The 20,370-nt window shown below is 40.7% G+C and overlaps 1 protein-coding gene across 1 annotated transcript in view; it reads right to left on the reverse strand.

Moving 5' to 3' along the window:
• Positions 1–20,169, reverse strand: part of znf516 (zinc finger protein 516) — a 152,189-nt gene extending 132,020 nt beyond the window's left edge. Inside the window, exons 1-2 of the mRNA XM_060823113.1 lie at positions 19,951–20,169; positions 15,174–15,330 (exon numbers count right to left, since the gene is read on the reverse strand). The gene's annotated coding sequence lies outside the window, so the exon portion shown is untranslated. The remainder of the gene's footprint in view (positions 1–15,173; positions 15,331–19,950) is intronic.
• Between the last annotated feature and the right edge of the window lie 201 nt (positions 20,170–20,370).

A 20,370-nucleotide genomic window follows, 5' to 3' on the forward strand; every position in this document is an offset into this window, starting at 1 on the left:
ACAGCATGGAAACAGACCTTTTGGTCCAACTCGTCCATGCCGACCAGATATCCCAACCCAATCTAGTACCATTTGCAAGCACCAGGCCCATATCCCTTTAAATCCTTCCTATTAGTATCCCCAGCCAGATGCCTTTTAAATGTTGCAATTGTACCAGCCTCTACCACTTACTGTAGCAGCTCATTCCATACACGTACCACTCTCTGTGTGAAAAAGTTGCCCCTTAGGTCCTTTTTATATCTTCCTCCTCTCACACTAAACCTATGCCCTCTATTTCTGGACTCCCCCACACCACTGGGAAAAGACTTTGTCTATTTAATCTATGCACACCCCTCATGATTTTATAAACTTCTATAAGGTCACCCCTCAGTCTTCGAAGCTCCAGGGAAAATATCCCTAACCTATTCAACCTCTCCCTATAGCTCAAACCCTCCAACCCTGGTAATATCTTTATAAATATTTTCTGAATTTTTTCTAGTTTTATAACATCCTTCCAATAGGAAGACCAGAATTGCATGCATTATTTCAAAAGTGGCCTAACCAACATCCTGTACAGCAGTAACTTGACCTCCCAACTCTTATACTCAATACTCTGACCAATAAAGGAAAGCATACCAAAACGCCTTCTTCACTATCCTATCTACCTCGACTCTACTTTCAATGAGCTATGAACCTGCGCTCTAAGGTCTCTTTGTTTTTCCATGCTATACATCTCTATGACTCCCTAGGACCTTCCCATTAAGTGTATAAGTCCTGCTAAGATTTGCTTTCCCATAATGCAACACCTTTGCATTTATCTAAATTAAACTCCATCTGCCACTCCTCAGCCCATTGGCTCATCTGATCAAGATCCTGTTGTAACCTGAGGTTAACCTTTTTCGCTGTCTACTACACCTCCAATTTTGATGTCATCAGAAAACTTATTAACTATACCTCCTATGTTCATATTCAAATCATTTATGTAAATGACAAAAAGTAGCAGACCCAGCACCGATCCTTGTGGCACTCCACTGGTCACAGGCCTCCAGCATGAAAAACAACCGCCACCACCACCCTTTGAGCCAGTTCTGTATCCAAATGGTTAGTTCTCCCTGTATTCCATGAGATATAACCTTGCTAACCAGTTCTCCCATGGGGAACCTTGATGAACACCTTACTGAAGTCCATATAGATCATGTCTACTGCTCTGCCCTCATCAATCCTCTTTGTTACTTTTTCAAAAAACTCAATCAGGTTTGTGAGATGTGATTTCCCAAGCTCAAAGATATGTTGACTATCCCGAATCAATCCTTGCCTTTTCAAATATGTGTTAAGCCTGTCCCTCAGGATTCGCTCCAACAAATTGCCCACCATCGACATCAGGCTCCCCGGTCTATAGTTCCCTGGCTTGTCCTTACTACCCCTCTTAAATAATGGTAACATATTAGCCAACCTCCAGCCTTCTGGCACCTTACCTGTGACTATCAATGATATAAGTATCTCAGCAAGAGGCCCAGCAATCACTTCCATAACTTCCCACAGAGTTCTAGGATACACCTGATCAGTTCCTGGGATTTATCCACCTTAATGCATTTCAAGACATCCTGCACTTCCTCCTCTGTAATCTGGACATTTTGCAACACGTCACCATCTATTTCCCCACATTCTATATCTTCCATGTCCTTCTCCACAGTAAACACTGATGCAAAATATTAATTTAGTATCTCTCCTACCTCCCGCGGCTCCATACAAAGGCTGTCTTGATGATCTTTGATTCACTCCTTAGTTACCCTTCTGTCCTTAATGTATTTGTAAAAACCCTTTAGATTCTCCTTAACCCTATTTGCCAAAGCTATCTCATGTCCCCTTTTTGCCCTCCTGATTTCCCTCTTAAGTATACTCCTACTGCCTTTATACTCTTCCAAGGATTCACTCGGTCTATCCTGTTTATACCTGACATATGCTTCCTTCTTCTTCTTAACCAAACCCTCAATTTCTCCTGTCATCCAGCATTCCCTACACCTGCTAGCCTTTCCTTTCACCCTAACAGGAATATACTGTCTCTGGACTTTCATTATCTCATTTCTGAAGGATTCCCATTTTTCAGCTGTCCCTTTACCTGAAAATATCTGAACCCAATCAGCTTTTGAAAGTTCTTGCTTAATACTGTCAAAATTAGCCTTCCTCAATTTCAAACTTCAACTGTTAGATCTGGTCTATCCTTTCCCATCACTAATTTGAAACTAATAGAATTATGGTCGTTGGCCCCAAATGCTCCCCCACTGACACATCAGTCACCTGTCCAGTCTTATTTCCCAAGAGTAGGTCAAACTTTGCACCTTCTCTCATAGGTACATCCACATGCTGACTCAGAAATTGTTCTTGTACACGCTTAACAAATTTCTTGCCATCTAAACCCTTAACACTATGCCAGTCCCAGTCTATGTTTGGAAAGTTAAAGTCCCCTACCATAACTACCCTATTATTCTTATAGATAACTGAAATCTCCTTACAAATTTGTTTCTCATTTTCCCTCTGACTATTAGGGGGTCTATAATAAAATCCCAATAAGGTGATTATCCCTTTCTTATTTCTTAGTTTCACTCAAATAACTTCCCTGGATGTATTTTTGGGAATATCCTCCCTCATTTCAGCTGTAATGTTATTCCTTATCAAAAATGCCACCCCCCCACCCCCCACCCCCTTGCCTCCCTTTCTATCCTTCCTTTGGCATTTGTATCCTGCAACATTAAGCTGCCAGTCCTGTCCATCCCTGAGCCACGTTTCTGTAATTACTAATGATATCCCAGTCTTACGTTCATAACCATGCCCTGAGTTCATCTGCCTTCCCTGTAAGGCCTCTTGCATTGAAATAAATGCAGTTTAATTTATCAGTCCCACCTTGTTCTCTGCTTTGATCCTGCCTGCCCTGATTGTTTGAGTCGCTTCTTTTCTCAACTGTACCCGTCTCAGATTGATCTCTTTCTTCACTATCTCCCTGGGTCACACCCTCCCTCCTTACTAGTTTAAATTCTCCCGAGCAGCTCTCGCAAATCTCCCTGCCAGTATATTAGGCCCCTTCCAATTCAGATGCAATCCTTTCTTCTTGTACAGGTCACTTCTACCCCAAAAGAGATTCCAATGATCCAAAAATATGAATCCCTCTCCCATATACCAGCTCTTTAGGCATGCATTCATCTGCTCTATCTTCCTACTCCTACCCTCATTAGCTTGTAGCACCGGAAGTAATCCAGATATTACTACTATCGAGGACCTCCTTTTAAATTCCTGCCTACCTTTCTGTATTCTCCATTCAGAATCTCATGGTATTGTGCAAGAAAATAGGATTGGTTGATTAGTTTGTAGTCAGAGACACCCCAGTACAATAATACAGTCAGTTTGAGGGAACGAAGAGTGGGTCCAATATCAGCATGTTAAATGTAATTGAGAGCAAGTATGATGGCACAAAAAACAAAGCTAGCTAACTCTGAACTGGCAAATTAGGTTAAGAGACGGGTCAATAGAGGTTCAGTGATTACATATAAAAGGATACTTGAAAATACACAGAATAGAAACATTCCAACAAAAAAAGAAAAAAACATGAGGGGCTAAGCCTCCAACCCCTCTACCTGTGGTCAACTAAAAAGTTAAAAGTAATATAAAATTTAACAATAAAGCATACAATTATGCAAATATGGGTGCTAAGTCAAAAGATTGGACAGAATATTTAAAAAAAGCAAAGAATGGCAAAACAAAATTGTGAGAAGGATAAAAGTAGAGTACAAGAGAAAGCTAGCTAGAAATATTTTAAAAACGGAAGACCCTGTAGATATTTCAGAAAACAAGTAGTTAACAAAGTGAATGTCGAATCGTGAGTCAGAGGAATGAATGACGATAATTAGCAGATTAGTTCCACAGGTATTTTGCTTTGCAGTTCATTATGCAGGATATGAGGAAAATCCCAGAAATAGCTGTAAATAAGGAAATGAGAAACTCAAGAAAATTATAACCACCAGGAAAGTGAGTAAATTGTTGGGGCTGCAATGATGACAAGGATGGACTTCATCAAAGTGTATTCAAAGAAATAGTGAGATAGTTGATCCATTGGTTTTAATTTTCTAAAACTCTCTAGATTTAGGGAAGGTCCCATTAGATTGGAAAATAGCAAATGTAATTCCTTTAACTACAGGCCAGTTAGCTCAACATCTGCGAGAGGGAAAATGTTCAAAGCTGTTACCAAGAAAGTGATAGGAGAGCAGGTAGAAAAAGTTCTAGGCAATCAGGTAAAGTCAACATCGTTTTGGCAATGGAAATCATGTTTCACCAAGTTACTGGACTTCTTTAAAGGAAGAATGTGATTTGAGTACAAAGGGAAATTGTGAATGATGGCATTTGATAAGATGCCACAAAGGTTATGGCGGAAAATTAAAGTGCATGAGGTAGGGCATAATGCTTTAGCATGGCTAGAAGATTGGCTAGCTATTAGCAAACAGTGTGCAGGCATGAATGGGTCATTTTCTAATTGGCAAGATGTAACCATCCCTGTCCCCAGCACAGATCTGCTGAGGGCTCCACCTTTTACAATTTGTATAATGAACTGAATGAAGGTTGTTAAATTTGCTGATGACACAAAGATAGGTTAAAAAAAGTGAAAAGGATAAGGAGGCTGGTTCAGTGAGTGGGCAAACATCTGGCAAATGAAGTATAATGTGGAAAAATGACCATTTTGGAGGAAGAATAAAAAATAAATACTTATCTAAATGTAGAAAAATTGCAGTGCTCTGAGACAGAGATCTGGATGTCTTAATACATGAATTGCAATAGCATACAGGTACAGGTATAGACAAGCTATACAAATTATAGTATATTATTGTTTACTGCAATGGAAATTTAATACAAAAGGAGGAAGATTACCCTTCAGCTTGAGATCGCATTGGTGAGACCATATAAAGAATGCTGTGCACAGTTCTGATCTTTTTATTTAAGCAAGGATGTAAATGCAATGGAAACAGTTCAAAGAAGGCTCACAAGACTAACACCTGAAATGAGTGGTTTGTTTATGAGGGAAGGTCTGACATTCTGGACTTGTATCTGCTGCAGTTTAAAAGAGTAAGAGTGACTTGATTTTGTCCATTTAGGGCAAAGTAAGGTGGCATTGTTTTTCTGATACAGGGTTGGGAGTCTTTAAAACACTCTTTACCGAAACAGGTGGAAGATTAATTTTTCAATATTTTTAAAAATAGATAAAATTCTTGATAAGGGGTAGAAAGATTATTGGAAATAGGTGGGAATGCAAAATAATCAAATCAGCCATGAAGCAGGCTTGAGGGGGCTGAATGACTGCCCATAATTCGTATGTTTAAACACCATCACAGACCAATTAGTTGAATAGTTTGTCCTTATGCTTTCTGTTCTATGTCAGCAATTTGCTTGCACTTTATGCTCCTTTTTGTTATACTGAAAGATAATGAGTCAGGAAAAATGATCATATTTATTAAATACATTTGTTTCTGCCCTCAATACTTTAGAAGTATTTCACACCTATTTTATCTCTGTGTATACTTACATCAGAAAACTGCTGGGCATCAAATGTTATTAAATTTTCACAAATCTTTTTAACATATAGAACCAGGTTTGCATATTTGTGTACATCATTTCCATGAAATCCAGTAACTCCAGTAAAATTACAGCAGGAATTTTCAGAAACTGCAATATTCAGTAGGCTAATGCCAGGGATGGCCGGACTGTCCCATGAGGAGAGATTGGTTTGGTTTCGCCTGTAGTCACTTGAGCTTAGATGGATGAGAAGGGCTCTGTTTGAAACATATAAAATTCTAACAGCTGGACAACTGGATGCAAGGAAGAACTCTCTTTCTCAAGAGGGGTGATAGCAGATCCTTTGAATATTTTTACGACTGGGTAGACAGTAAATCAATTCTTGATAAGGGCTAGATGGAGATGGTGAGTAATCAGATCAGCCATGATCATATTGAGAAGTGGAGCAGGATTGAAGGGCCGAATAGCCTACTGCTGCTCCTTAATTTCTGTGTTTCTACATTTCAGGTACTGGATGTATAATTTCTTCAAACTATATGAAACAATTGTTAGAACAGAAAGATTAAAATCTCAGAACAAAAATCAGGAACTCACTCAACATACAGAGTCTAATTTCAGTCATTTCTCATCTTTGTTCACTGAGGAGCATAAATGTGGTCTTTCAGCCAAGGAGAAAAAGAGAAGATTTGTATCTCTCACAATCTTGAGTCCTCCCAAAGTACTTTACAGAAATTGAATTACTTTTTGAAATGCGATCTATTTTGTAAATTAAGGAAGTGGCAGCCAAATTGCTCTCAGCAAGCTCCCATGAACACCAGTGTGATAATGACCAAGTAATAGGGTTTCAGTGATGTTGGTTGAGGGATGAACACTAGATATTGTGCCTGCTCTTCTTCACAACAGTTAAGTGGGATCTTTTATCCTCACCTGACAGAACAGAGAAAGGTTTAGCTCATTTTCTTATCAAAAGGATATATAAACCTAACCGTGTGTACCAAAATTGTAAAGCTTATTAATAAACTTGTGATTTCTCACAAATAACCCAGAAAGGAAATCACCTCTTCAAAAGGTGCTGCTGCAAAATACTCTCTTGGCTGAGTGTGCAAAAATTATGAGAATTCCAATAAAATCTGGTGAAAAGGAAAATTCCTTTGCTTATCACATCAAGTTCAAATAATCCAAAATGCTGACCATTTGGTCCAAGTGGTCTGTGCCAACCAAGTCTCCCAATCTAAACTTAATTCCATTTGCCCACTTTTGGCCCATACCCCTCTAAACCTTTCCTATTCATGTGCCTATCTAAATGTCTTTTCAATGTTATAACTGTACCTACGTATGCCACTTCCCTTGGCAATTTATTCCACATATGAGCCGCCCTCTGTGTGGCAATGGAGTTCCTCGGGTTCCTTTTAAATCATCCTCCTCTCAATTTAAAAATATGCCCCCTAGTTTTAAACTTCCCCACCCCAGTGAAAAGACCTTTGCAATTCACCTTACCTATGTCTCTCATGGCTTTATAAACCTCTATAAGGTCACCCCTCAACCTCCTGCTGAATCAATCTGGATCTTGGACAATCAAACCTTATGGTTTTTGGCAAAGGGCACTGAGTATTTTGGAGGGTTCTTTGCCACGAAGCCTACAAAGATTTCTCGCTCTATCTTACCAAACTCACCTCATTAACCACCTATCCATCCCAACAGCATCCCTTCCATCCAATTCTAGCTCCATCTTACCACACACTGTCCCTGGAATAATCCACCACTGTCAGGATGTCTTGGAATGGATCATCATTAGTGTCATCTTTAGAGAGCCATTGTGCACACAGACAAGCAGTGTTCGTCTGCGCGGCCCTAATTGGTCCCTGACCTTTGCCCTGGACAAGGCAGACAAAGGAAATTTGACACCTCTCTTTGTGAGAAGGGGTTTGGTGGCCCTGCTGGATGGAACGATTCAGAGGCTGGATGTCCTCTTCCCCAGTCCAAGCAGAGCAGGTCACTATACCAGACCATGCCAGCCTGCTCCACAGTCTTGGGTTAGTACAATCTCAGCCATCTTGAGGAATGCATATCAATGCAGGAAGAAAGTCAATGACTCTCTACCAGCATAGGTGGCACCATCTTTTCTCGGTTACCTCAAAGTAATATGAACATAAAAACTAGAAATTCAGCCCCTCAAGACTGTTCCATCATTTAACATGATCATGGCTGATCTCACCTTGGCCTTTCCTACCCACTAGACCATAATCATTTAATTTAGCTAAGTAAAAATCTGTCTATTTCCTCCTTAAATTCATTCGGTATCCATATGCCCACCACGCACTGTGGCATTAAATTTCACAGATTCGTACTCTCTATCTTGGCACCTATCAGCAAGGCTTGCGCTCCACCACTCTATTGTCTGCAACATTTTCCTTCACTCACTGTCACACACCCCAGCCCCCAAAATCACTAACCCTGCATGCTCTCTGCACTATCTAATGACAGCCATCCCACCGACGTCAAAAGTAAGAGCTGTTGCACCCACTTTTATACCTCATGATACCTCCTTCCAGGAAGAGAAAAGAAAACAGGGCAGAAAGAGAGAAGGCAAGTAGTGTGTTGTTGACATTTGGATTCTCATCCCTTATGTGGAGAGCATTTTGATTCTGATCGCCCAGGTGGCTGTTTGACTATGTCCAAGGTATCAGAGGCTGATACAGACTTACTGTGCTCTGAGCGAAGACTTCATTTAAGACTGTTGACAATGATGACAACTTTCTTCTTTGCTTTTACTCACCCAAAGGATAGGTGTGTCACTGGCTAGGCCAGCATTTATTGTCCATCCCTAGTTGCCCCTTGAGAAGAAGGTAATGAGCTATCTTCTTGAACTGCTGCAATCCACCTGCTGTGGGTTGACCCACAATACCATTAGGGAGAAAGTTTCAGGTTTTTGACCCAACAATAGTGAAGGGGAGGCGATATATTCCTAAGTCTGGATGGTGAATGGTTTCGAAGGAACTTGCAGGTGGTAGTGTTCCTATGTAACTGCTGCTCTGGTCCTTCTAGGTGGAAGTACTCGTGGGTTTGGAAGGTTCTTACTAAAAAGTCTTGGTGAATTTCAGCAGTACATCTTGTAGAGAGTACACACTGCTGCAACTGAGCAATGGTGCTGAAGGGAGTGGGTGCTTGTGGAAGTGATGCCAATCACAGTGTGTTATCCTACAGCCCAAGTGAAGAGCTCAGGGATGTAACCTCATCTAGTCCATGACCTTGATGTCTTTACAGCAGCATTACAATGAGAATTACCTGTGCAGCCCGAGGTGTAACACTGAAGTGCCCTGTAAGTGGATGATGTGCGATGGGGTTCTCGGTGTGTGGCACCAGTTGGAATTCATGGAGTATGGCCTGACAGACTGGTGCACGGTGTGCAACATGAAGACTTGCAACTTGGAGCAAGCAGTGAGTTCCATTAGCGAAGTGCCCACCCGATTTCCCTGCCAGATATCTCAACATCTATTTTGTTCGAAGTATTTGGTAAGATAGTAAGTCAAACATTAATAAGATGAGTTGCAGCATTAGTGAGGGATTTAACAAGCTTTAATTCCCAACTTGATGCTACACAGCACTATCTCTTGGCAAATTCACAAAAGATGCAGTGAGATGCTGCCAATATTGAGACATGCCTCACCACACCCTCACACCATTCCACCCACATCACTCAAACCCTTGTAAGATTCAACCCAATAACAGTCCACCTCTGGGCTAACAATATGGTCACTGTCTTGTTGAATTATTGCTTAGAATACACGGTTATTTCACATTTATCTACATACTCTCTTGGATGCAGGGAGAAGAAAGTGAGGACTGCAGATGTTGGAGATCAGAGTCGAGAGTATAGTGCTGGAAAAGCACAGCAGGTCAGGCATTATCCAAGGAGCAGGAGAATCGACGTTTTGGGCATAAGCCCTTCATTCCTGATGAAGGGCTTATGCCTGAAACGTCGATTCTCTTGCTCTTCGGATGCTGCCTGACCTGCTTACCTTGGATGCATATATGAAAGAGAAAGCCTATGGCCATAAAGGCACTGGTTAGTGTGATAAGCTGAGGCTGCAGATAAAACTGCATCAGGAAACACTTGATGTAACAACTGGCATACACAAATGAGGTTCCCTCCAATCAAACCCAACAATGTATGATTGGAGAGGGTTGAGATCCGAGATAACGAATGTAATTGGAAGAAATGCAGCTCAATTTCACCAGAATGTTATCAAGGGCCCAAGGATGTGAATGCATACAGTGTTTACAGAGAACTGAAGAAACACTTTTTCATGCAAGGGTAGATCAGAGTGTAGAAATCTCTGACCCAAAAAAAGCAGTAGATGTTATTTCAATTAACAATTTTACATCTTGACTTCAACAAATTTTTGCTGAGCAAGGTTACAAAATGATACTTAGCCATGGCAGGTAGGTGAAGTTGATCCCTGATCAATTAGTCATGATTATAGTGAATGAAGGAGCAGGCTAAAGGGAGTGAACAGTCATCCTTTCCTTTGGTGTAACAATCTGAATTGGTGTAATTTTTAACAGCCCAATCACTCTAGTTCTGATTGGTGTACAGGAGTTCTCTGTCAAACTGAGCAATGCTTTTAATGTGATTTTGTTAGAAGTTGGCTAATCTTATGGTGGGAGGTCTTGCAAAGAAGCTATAGCATTTCTACATTTAGGCCAGAATCTCTGAGTTTGGCTCTCATGTCAAGATGATTGGAAGATGTATTTGTAACTTGGCCGAACAGATTAATTGTCAGTTTGTAAATCATCCAACGTGCCCAAAGTTGACAGGATTGCTTAACCAACTTGAAGAAAGCAACAGTAAATCACTGGAAATACTTTACCCATGATCTTGGACCAATCCAACCGATATCCAAGGCCCAACCCTCAGAATGAGGAGAGGAGAAAAGAGAGACAGAATCGCTTGGGAAAAAGTACCGTACTCATTTCTTTTGTAAGAAAATAAGAAATATTGTTCATTAATTGCTGAAGAATATTTTAGCAAAATATAATCAGCCTTTCAATCACTACATTACAAAGCTTCTGAAAGGCCTAAAAGGCCGATATCCCTGTACCTCACGTACTAAGTGTACATTCACATAGATTGGCTAATATTCACGCATGCACTCAACTCACTAAAGTAAGCTGTTTTGTGCATGTAGCTCCATACCGAATTAAATTTTATTTCTGTCAGTTTAAGTGTTTATAAAACGTTATAAAGTGCAAAATACCCATAAATTTCAAAACAATTATTAAATTAACATTTGTATCAGAAAGCCTGAATCAATGTTAATGATTTATTTCATTACGCTGCATAACCTTCATGTAACCTATTTTAATGCAAGTCAGCTTTTCTATTTTAACACAATGTTTTTTTTACATTAAGCAAGAGGATTCACTGAGGTTTGAAAATCCATACGTCTATGATCCTTGATGCTGGGATACTAGTAAAGCATCAATACTAGTTTTAATTACAGAGGTATGCTCTGTAATTGAAAAATGAACATCTGAGATCTAGAACAATTCGTAATCTGACTTCCAATTATGCTCACTGTAGATTTCTTTTAGAGACTGAGTATGGAACATACTCTAGTTGCTCATTGAACTAATCATGATTTTTGTTTAAATTCAAGGAATACACAAAATGGGTTTCGAGGGATATGGGCCAAGTGCTGGAAAATGATACTATATTAGGTTAGGATATCTGGTCGGCATGGATGAGTTGGACCCATGGGTCTGTTTCTGTGCAGTATATCTCTATGACTCTATATGACGGATACAGAACAGTACAGGACGGAACTATGCATCCTGTTCACCTATTACATGCATCATGGAACCCCTACTGTGCGGACGCAGGCCATTCAGTCCATCAAGTCTGCATCTACCCTCCAAAGAAAATCCCAACCAGTCCCACTCCCCCATGCCTGTAACCACATAGCCAACCCACACTTCCCTGGACATCATGGGCAATTTAGCATGGCCAATCCACCTAACCTGTCCATCTTTGTGCTGTGGGAGGTAACTGGTGCCCCCAGAGGAAAGCCACTCAGACAAAGGGAGAGTATGAAAACTTCACTCAGTCAGGTGCCCAAGGGTGAAACTGAACCAGGGTCCCTCGCACTGTGAGGTAGCAGTGCTAACCACTGAGCCATCGTGCTGTCGCAAATCCACACAATGGCACTCACCCACCTCATCCTCCCAAATTACTCACTCTTCTGGTCCTTTGTACTTCCTATTCATTCATGGGGACATCTCACCATCTCTTCTGCTCTTGTATGACTGCTAACTGCTTTTCCATCCAATTCCATCGGACTCAGTTCCTCCTTTTCTCTCATTGAGAAGGAATTGACTCAACCCCACGCCTGATGTATCTACAGCATCCCAGCTGATGTACAGGTAATCCCATGGTTCATTACACCTGACCTGCAGGACTGACTGTGGCTAACCCATGGACTGGAAACAGACAAGCCACTTCACACTGTGGAGATAGCATCTGATTGACCACTGTCCCTTTTGACCCTACCTAAAGACTTTCACTCAACTTGACACAGACACTGCGCTGGACCACAATAAGCTGCCACCTCTCCTCATGAGTTAAAAAGTCATACAAGCCAGAGGCTGGTCATGTCAAAGTAAGCACAAAGTAAGTTAGAAAGGAAGCTAGGAACAATAAGATGCATCCTGTAGAGATGCTTGTTCCAGTCAGAAGCAATAAAGTCCTAAGTGGCCTAAGCTCAAAAGTGGTGTTAGTTGATCCCAAACTAGCAATGATGATGTGGTGTATGGTTTGGCTATACTGACCAGAAATAGAACATTACACAGATCATTACAGCGCAGTACAGGCCCTTCGGCCCTCGATATTGCGCCAACCTGTGGAATGAATCTGAAGCCTATTTATCTTACAATATTTCATTTTCGTCCATATGTTTATCCAATGACCATTTAAATGCCCTTAAAGTTGGCGAGTCTACTCCTGTTACAGGCAGGGCGTTCCATGTCCCTACTACTCTCTTGTCCTATATTTATCAACCCTCAATTTTAAAGCTATGTCCCGTCGTGCTAGCCATCACCATTTGAGGAAAAAAGGCTCTCACTGTCCACCCTATCTGATTATCTTATATATCTCAATTAAGTCATCTCTCAACCTCTTCTCTCTAACAAAAACAGCCTTAAATCCCTCAGCCTTTCCTCATAAGACCTTCCTTCCATACCAGACAACATCCTAGTAAATTGCCTCTTAACCCTTTCTAAAGCTTCCACATCCTTACTATAATGCAGTGACTAGAAGTGTACGCAATACTCCAAATGTGGCCACATCAGTATTTTGTACAGATGCTGTATGCCCAGCCTGGACAAAGGGTGCCAGAGGATGGTCTTCATGGAGCACGGAAAATGGTGAAGACAAAGAAGCAAGCAATATGAATAGAACACAATGAGTGGACAGAGTCTCCAATGTACTGGTACAATGACAGAACCCACACTGCTGGCATCACTTTGCATTTCAAGCTAGCCACCTACACAACTGATCACTCAAAGGGAAGGCATATAATCACTCACCACAACAATAGTTTCTTCTCAATGGAGAGTATCAATTTACAATATAGCCCCTAAAATGTGATAGACACTATATCTTTGTGACTTGAGCAAGGAATATCAAGAAATGATTACCAAGAATGAAGCAAGGACAAAATAAACATTACTCCATTTCCTACTTACACACTGAATAATTATCAGAACACAGCTCTTAATAACACTCTCCTATTTTCTAGGTTCGTTTTGGGCATTTTATGATGGTTCTGTAAATCAAGAAAACATTTTAAAAGTTGCAGCTTTGACCATGATTGGGGGTTACTTCTGATGCGCTACATCATGAAGCATGAATCAACATAAAGTAGTCAAAGAATGAGGCCAGAGGTACCTCAATTATCCGAAGGACACGGGCGGTGAATATTTTGTTCAGTTAATCAAATGCTGGATAATCGAATGCTGGGTTACATAGTTAGCCAAGCATTGCGACTTTGCGATCTTGTTCGGATAATCCGAAATTCAGTTAATCGAATGCTGGATAATCGAGGTTCCTCTGTAATCAGTTTCTGATTTAATAAGATTCAATTTCGAGCTGGAAGTAAATGATTTGTAATTTCTAATAACACTGAGAGGCAAGAGGAAGATTTGATGTCATAATGTTTTCCCAACCCAGCAAATTTCCACATTTCTAAGAAAACAGAAATGAAATATATTATGCAACCTGGATTATTCTAGTCTCCACATTGCATTGAAAGGGCACTGCAGAAATGGAATGGAGGTTTACAAAAGTGATACCAGAAAGCAGACTTGTAAATGACAAATGAGAAATACAGATCCAACTTGTCTTGTATATTTTATGCTGGAGGTCCAGTATGACCAGTATGTCATTTCAAATCATACAGTCATAGAGATGTACAACAGAGAAACAGACCCTTCGGTCCAACTCGTCCATGCTGACCAGACATCCTAAATTAATCTAGTCCCATTTGCCAGCACTTGGCCCATATCCCTCTAAGCCCTTCCTATTCATATAACCATCCAGATGCCTTTTTAATGTGGTAATTTTACCAGCCTTTACCACTTCCTCTGGCAGCTCATTCCATACGTACACCACCCTCCTCATGAAAACGTTGCCCCTTAGGTCCCTTTTAAATCTTTCCCCTCTCACCCTAAACCTCTAGTTCTGGACTCCGCCTACCCAGGAAAAAGACCTGTCTTTTACCCTATCCAATTCCCTCATGATTTTATAAACCTCTGCAAGACCACCCCTCAGTCTCCAATTCTCCATGGAAAAATACGCCAGTATTTTGATACTTTTATTTCCTTCTGAGAGAGCTAAGAGGTTATATTTATCCGAAAAGATTGCATTTGCTCACATTCATTTCTCGAGAAGAGTAAAACAAGGGTAACCTGATAAGGTTATGAAAGGCCTTGATGATGTAGGGGAAACGAAAGCTAGGGGCCACACATATAAGATAGTCACTACTAAATCCAAGAAGAGATTCAAGAGATAACTCTTTACCCAAATAGTGGTTAGAATGTGGGACTACCTTACATTTGGAGCAGTTCAGATGAGAAACATAGGTTAGGTTATGAAGAGGTTAGGTAAATCAAAAGGGAGAAAGGCAGAGATTGACTCCCAATTTAACAACATGTTAACATTAGAATTCACATTCCTTGTTTCAAATTCTTTCATGATTTACCCAAACACTATTTCTTTTACATCCTCCAGCACAAGACCCTCTTCAAATAACACCAAGCGGCTAATTCTAGCTGTTTGAGTATCCCTGATTTTGCCAGTCATGCCTATAGCTGCCTAAATGTTGGAGTCCGTCTACTCTCATTTGTCCTTTCAAGCAGACCTTCAGAATTACCATTTTGACCAAACATTTGGTCATCTGCCTTCATTAATATCTCCTTCAGTGTCTTTGTATCAAATTTTGTTTAATAATATCCTGTGGAGCTCCTTTTACAAAATTCAGGGGCTATATCAATACAAGTTGTTGGAAGCCATTATCATTATATGTATACCATATATACCAGAAGGACTAGATACTTAATACAGTGCCAAAAAAGCGGAATACCTTTATATCAGCTCTCGTCTCTGCTGTGAGATATGTGGGTTCATGCCCACACCAGAAACTTCAGAACATCATCTTGGTTGACATTTCATAGTGCCATTGAGGGAGTGTCAGAGACGTCACCTCTCAGGTGAGACATTAAGCTGAGGTCCTGTCTGCCCTGTATAAAATAGAAAGATTGCAGTAATATTCCACTTTTCATCACCATCAGACAGCCAATGAAGTACTTTTTAATGTCACTGTTGAAAATTCAGCAGCTAATTTATACTTAGAAAATCCCCATAAGCAGCAAGCTGACAATGACAAAATTAGATGCTTTCTGTGGTGCTGACTGAGTGATCAATTCTGTCCAGGGCCCTGGGAAAATTCCCCTGCCCTTCTTCAAAATAGTGCCATGGATCTTCTGTACCTACCCAAGTTGGCCTTGGTTCAGCATCTCACCCAAAAGGCAGCAATAATACACAACACTGGAGTGTTAACCTTGAGTTTTGTGCTCAAGTTTGAAAGGATGACTTTAACTTTCTGCCTGAGTCAATATTGCTACCAACTGAGCCATTGCTGAGACAGCCCTAATGTGGACATGAAAAATCCCATGTCTCTCTTTGAAGAGAAGGAGCATTTTTCTGGCTTGTTGCCCAATATTTATAGCTGTTCTATTTCCATACATTATGACACTTCAGAAGTATTTCACTGTCTGTGTAGCATTTTGAGATGTCCTGAAATGTATTAATTGAAGTCAAGTCCTTTGCCATTTAAACTCACTTGTTTGTTACGCAACCTAAACTAATGTTATAAAAAGCCAGGTCAGTCAGTTTCACCATCATAGTGGGAAATCTTTCATAAATTATAATCCTGGACAAACTTAAGTTACTTATAAGATCATAAGAAATTCAAGCTAAAGCTTCAACAGCCATTAAGCTGTTGACCCTGCTCTGCCAATCAATACAATCAACACTGATCTGATGTGACCTTAACTTCATTTTCCAGCGTACCCCAATAACCTTTAACTTCAATCAGAAATCTGTCTACCCTCAGCTCTGAATATACTCAAGGACCCAAGGTTCACTGATCTCTGTGATGCAGAATTCCAGCTACAAAGAACACTCTAAGAGAACAAAGTTCCCCTCAATTTAGTCTTAAATTGGAGACATCTTAACTTTATATTGTGACCCCTAATTCTAGATTCCTCAGGAGGGAAATCTTATGGGCTAAATCCTACACTTTTTTTGTCTAAGTACCAGTTTCACTAAGTTTCATGAAGGGTTTCTCTCCATGGTGACAAATGCATTCTCTCGATGCATACCAAACTACCTACCCTGCCCCAACCTCACCCTTCTCATCCATTTCTATCACCTGCTATACCCAAAACAACTTGGAACCCCAGGATGTCCTGGCATGGATCAGCATGCCTAGTGCAGATACCATCATTGAAAGCCCATTGTGCATCACAGGCTGCCATGCACAGTTCCTGACACTCACTCCAGATATGACAGAGAAAGGATATTTGGGCCCCACCTTGCAGGCTGGAATCTAGCAGTCTTGCAGGATGGGGGGGTGGTGCAGAAGTGGGATTTCCTCTTCCCCCCGGAACAGCAATAGAGGCCATGACACCAAACCTTGCCTGTGGTTGCCATCTGACAGTACAATTTCAGTCGACTGAGGGAATTCACAGCACTGTAGGGAAAAAGGTCAATTACCTTCTTTGCTATGCCAGCATAAGTGGCATTACCTTCTCTCAGATACCTCATATTCATTCTACCTCTGTTACTGTACCCACCTCCCACCAAGGCTCATGCTCTACCACTATCGCTATTGCCTGCAATATCTTCCCTCACTCACTCTCACCCATCTCAAAACCCAACACCACTAACCCTGCATGCCCTCTGCACTGTCCACTCACTCATGACAACTCCCACCTCCACCAGCAGTGACAGCTGCGCCACCCGTTTTCATCTCCATTAATTCCAGTCTCTCATTCCAGGAGGAAAACAGCCCACAACAGCCCACAACGGAACCAAGATGCATAGTGTACTGCCTGACATTTAGCTCCTCACACCTCATGAAGAGAGGATCCTGACTTTGACTGCTCTGAGCAGCTGACTGACCGTGTTCAAGCAACAATACTGCTAATGGACTGGGCTATGCTTAGTATAGTAGGACCCCTTGAGTGATGGCTATCAATCTTGACTTGACTGAGGCCAGCTAACGACCATGATAAGCTTCCTGGCTTTGTGCCTGTTCTAAACATCAAAGAAATACAGCAGTTGGTGTGGTATCTCTGGCTAAGGGACCAAAGTGCATAAGTGCAAGGCAAGGCAGGATGCTTTGAACACTCATGTACGTTAAAAGTGAGGGATGACTAATAGGATTGAACTTCAAAAAGGTGAGCAGCGACTGGATGGGGTGAATGGTTTCCTGTTGTGCTGGACTATCCTGTGATAGACTACAATATGGAACGCTCATCTGTCCCAGCATCCTTAGAAGCGAGCTAAAATGAAGTAGAGATGATGGATGTTGTGTGCGTCTAAATAGGTATTAATACCAAAGTACATCAAATAAATGTGGAGGTTCTAATTGATTAAAAACTTAACAGCCATCTAGTTGTGTTCAATAAGTTCACATCAGTTGTATGACCCTTTGAAATGATAAATTGTGTGTATAATATATCCTCCCTCACCAGCACATGAAGAAGGAGCAGCACTCTGAAAGCTTGTGCTTTCAAATAAATCTGTTGGACTATAAGCCGGTGTTGTGTGATGTTTGACTTCATCAAATAAATGACTGACAGCAGGTCATTATTCATAATCCTATGCCCCAGTGTGAATCAGCAAGAATCTCAGCAAGGGATGGTGTATGGGGTACACCAGTATCAGCAAAGGGTCACTTTCTGTGTAAAGAACAAATTCCCCCTCCCACCCTTCCATATTGCTGATGAATGGAAATGAGAATTATTTCTGGAAGATTACAAGTGAAATTCTGTATTTTAGATGATTTGGGTTTAATTTAGATCCCTTTTGGCACACAGTCAGTTTGGTAACTTCATGCCTGAGTTTTACTCCACATTCTGATTCTAAATGGCATCAGCAACACATTAAGACAGATTGTGTTGTTTAATTTGTCTCTTTGAGTATACTGTGAATAAGAAACATATGTCTTTTAGCAAATCTGTTCCAGTTCTTATAAAATAATGTTATTTTCAAGATTTGAAATACAATTGGCATTCAAAGCAACTGGCTCAAAGCCAACCTCCAACCAGCACTATGTAAGGCCCTAACACTAACCCAAAGTGTTGCACAGCATCATGATGACACGTGTCTTTTCAAGCATAATTCAAGAGAGCCAATCTACATGTGCAAGGTTCTTCTTAATGTCACTACAACCCACACATAGCTCAAGGGCAATGATGAAGTCCAATGTAAACTGCTACACCTTGTTGTTTTAGGCTTGTCCCCCCACGGCTCTCACCCCCACGTGAGAATTTAACATGCATTCTCCCCCATCTCTTGACATGATGAATAAACTAAAGGTTTAGTAATTACCTTCTATTTATAAATATACATTTATTTAAATCTCTTTATTCAAATTCAGGCCAAATAATTCATTCTGAGTTCAGTTACTGGTGCACCTTACCATAAATAAAAGTGAAAGCCTTGCACGTTAACTGACATCCAGAAGAGGTCAGAGTGGGTGGTACAAACTTGAGGCTGAGTGTAAGTTGAATATTATAGTTTCCCTACCAGTACAGGTTTACTGCTTCAACAATTCTAACTGTGCCCCTCAGAGAATAATTTCATGTATTCAACTCAATGTACGTGACGGGTGGGCGGGGGAGCTGTTACATGCAAATCTTAAGGGTAAACGCCATCCCCCACGAAAAACAAATGTAACTTTATGCAAGGTCTGTTAAGCATTATTGAACGCGATGTGTAATTTTCTTTGCACAACATATTACACAAGACAAATGCAATGGGTGAATCAGAGATTGTTTCCTTCTGTCTCGCTCCCAGCTCAGTCGCAATGTTTTATTTTTAAATTGCAACATTTAAAAAAATACATATTTTTGAAATCTCCAAGTGATTTAATATGTATTCAGATGTTGCCACCTTGAGCCCTGTGTGCGTGTACCCGAGGCATAAGCGGTAACAAAACAGCTCAGCTCCGGACGACGGTGTTTTCTGCAGCTATTTACAACAGTAAAAGAGGGAACGCGGTATCTAAGGAAATATACACATACATACACAGTGATCCCTGTCCCTTCAAAGCTCCAACAGACATACCAGAGCAAATTAACTAACGCTCCACACCCAGAAGGGTAAGGGACCGATATCGGTATCCAATTTCCTTTCTCTGTCTCGTACATACATACAAACACAGAGCTCTCAATGCATTTTTCCCCCCCTTTACATTATACTTACAGAGCAGTTCGTTTCCTCAAAACCGCTTGTATAAATTCACTCCCCTTTTCAACAACAAAACAATCGGCTTCGCTAAATATGCAACAGTCTCTTGAGAAACGAAATCTCTTTTTACGGTTTATGGTAAGAATGTATCCCTGGTCAACCAATCACCCAGCTCCGTGTATTGTGATATTTATTTTTAAAAATGCAACTTGCGAGTATTAAGCTGGTTCTGCGTGTATGTGTGTGTGCATCATTTGCAAAGACGTAAGCAGTTTGCGTGACACTTTATATAGATGCACCTCGTAATCGTTTATAATCGTTTTATACACGAGCCTAATAAAAATACTAAACGTTGCTTTTTGCAGAAACCGCCAACTTACCGAAGCGCCTTTTATTAGGAACAAATATACCAATGCAGAGAGACAGAAAAAAAACACGCCTTGGGTTCCGTTGACTTGAATTAACTTTGTAGCTTGTTTGTGTTCAGTTCTGTTGGTATAAGATGCTATCAATAAAAAGCAAACAGCGGTTGCACAGTATGTGCCTAGTGGGGAGAAGGTTACAAGTTGACGATTACATTACTCTACAATATTTCCCCTGTTGTTTAATTTCTTGCATTAAATTACTGACGTATGCTGCAACCAGGCAGAGGAGTGATAGGGGAATATGAGTCAAGCTCAATTTGTTCAGTGTAGTCACGCCTCCTCCACTGTACTGATCGCTGACTATCAATATTAACAATTCAGAAACGCAGCTATGCATCAGACAGCAATTTTTTCTCTCTCTCAAACTACCCTTTA

Source organism: Hemiscyllium ocellatum, chromosome 4 (assembly GCF_020745735.1).
Source record: "Hemiscyllium ocellatum isolate sHemOce1 chromosome 4, sHemOce1.pat.X.cur, whole genome shotgun sequence".
Classification (NCBI taxonomy): domain Eukaryota; kingdom Metazoa; phylum Chordata; class Chondrichthyes; order Orectolobiformes; family Hemiscylliidae; genus Hemiscyllium; species Hemiscyllium ocellatum.